Source organism: Pteropus alecto, unplaced genomic scaffold, assembly GCF_000325575.1.
Source record: "Pteropus alecto unplaced genomic scaffold, ASM32557v1 scaffold214, whole genome shotgun sequence".
NCBI lineage: Eukaryota > Metazoa > Chordata > Mammalia > Chiroptera > Pteropodidae > Pteropus > Pteropus alecto.
In genome coordinates, this window is record NW_006435787.1 from 577,788 (window position 1) to 579,795 (window position 2,008).

The window sequence follows — 2,008 nt, forward strand, 5'->3', positions numbered from 1 at the left end:
ATGGAGGTGGGGGGTGGTAGGTGGAGGTGACAAGTGGGGGTGACTGGTAGGGGTGACAGGTGGGGCTGGTGGTGGGGTGGGCAGAGGGCCCCAGTTTGAGGGGAGCAGGGGCAGGAGCGGGTCAGCAGGCCCAGGTGAGCACCTGGCTGGCAGGGAAGCAGGACCCACAAGAGGTGTGGAGTGGTGGCTTCTTAGGTGACGCTTGTCGCAGCTGCTCTTTCTGGTTATTCAGTGCCTTCTCTTTCCCGCGTTGGCTAGAGAGGTTGGGGCACTGTCCCTCAGCGGGTCTGGGCAGCGGCCTTCGGGCTGAGAGCTGAGCACTATTCCGATGGGTGCCGGGAGGCTCCCCCCGGCTGCTGCGCCTCTCGGTAAGGACCAGCTGCCCCTCCAGAGGGGCATGCGGAAGACCGGAGTGTGGAGCCGGTGCTCACGCCCAGGCAGGACGAGCATCCCCTGGACACCTGGTCCCATTTAATGTCCCCACACCCCTGTGACCCGCCAGCACCATCACCTCTGCTGTGTGGGGGAGGAAATCAAGGTTCGGCCGGAGAGGCGAGTGTATAGGGCTCCCCGACGGTGAGCGGCAGGGCTGGGGCTGGACCTGAGATGGGCTGACGTCATGTAACATCCGCTTAGACTTTTCCCGTCTGCCCGCTGCCTCTGGTTGTGGCTATGGACACGATACAGTGACCTGGCCCCTGCCGAGAACACCAGACCGCTGGAATATCCCAGGGAGCACCTCCCTGGATGGGGCGAACCATCCACACACAGCAGGGGAGGCATCAGACGTCACCTGGGCTGCAGGTGGAAGTGGGTGCCCACGTGCCTTTCCTGCCCTCTCCTCTGACCTGGGGCGACAAATACGGATGTGGCCAGTCACCACTTGCCTTCGCTGCTGAAATCTCCACTCACGTTGCCTGGCGGGAGCCTCATTGCCTGCAGCTCGGGGGCTGATTGCTGGGTGCAGGTGTGACAGCCCGAGAAGCTGGGGCTCCCGGTGGCAGATGGCGCTGGCTGCACCCTCAGCCAGGGGTTGGAGACACCGGTCTGCAGCCTGATGGGGCCCGCTCAGTGCTCTCCCCGCTGCCTTGTTAGAATCCCTCGGGGTTCTGCGTCGCTCCAGGATTCATCGCTGGCCGATTCTTTTGGGAATGGTGGCACAGGACACCTGACACCTTCATAAAAACGGCGGTGACAGCGGCGAAAGCGATCAGAATCAACGTTGTCAGAACGCTGGAATTTAACAAAGTCCCGCAAGAATTCAGGAAGCTTGTCTAAGTAACGCAGAAAGTCGTGGTGAGGGCGCGAGCTTCGTGGACGTCCAGGTCTCGCCGACCAGCTCCCGCTCCCGAGGACGTTGAAAGCCAGCGTGGAAACCTGCAGCCTCGACGCCCGGTGCCGGGAAACCCTCCAGTCGGACGGTCAGGACGTCCCGGGGACCTGCACACCAGCTCGTCTTTGTCGGAGTCTCACAGCTCAGCGGGAGCGGCCGTCACCAGGACGTTGGCTCCGAACAGCCCGCGGCAGTTGATTAGCGCCCACGGCGCCTTGGCGACCGGGGGAGCCGAGAACGGGCGGGACACGGGAGCGTGGGGCCCGCGGGTGCCGCCGAGGGCGGGAGCATCTGGACAGCAGAGCCACAGAGTAGGCGGGCGCGTGCTTGGGGAAGGCCCGAGAAGGCCCGCGCTCCAGTTAGGGACCAGGTCTGTGTTCAAGTGCTGGCGTTTGTTGGTCGGTCTGTTTAATCACAGCCAGCGGGGTGGGCTATAGCCGGGAAAGGACTGAGGGCTGGAGCTTGGAGGCCTTGCCTGGGGTCGCGTTGCATAAATGGTACAACTGGATCCCACAGGGGCCCCAGCTCTCACCACACCCCGACCCGCCCACCTTAACTCTCACCACGCCCCGCCCACCTTAACTCTCACCACGCCCCGCCCACCTCAACTCACCACGCCCTCCTCCCCGCCCACTCCCTCTCTCCCCACGCCCCGCCCACCTCAACTCACCACGC

General features: G+C 64.0%; 1 protein-coding gene across 1 annotated transcript in view; it reads left to right on the forward strand.

Annotated features, from left to right (window-relative positions):
• Positions 1-2,008, forward strand: part of ADCY1 (adenylate cyclase 1) — a 37,335-nt gene that overhangs the window by 9,139 nt on the left and 26,188 nt on the right. The gene's annotated exons all lie outside the window — the stretch shown is intronic.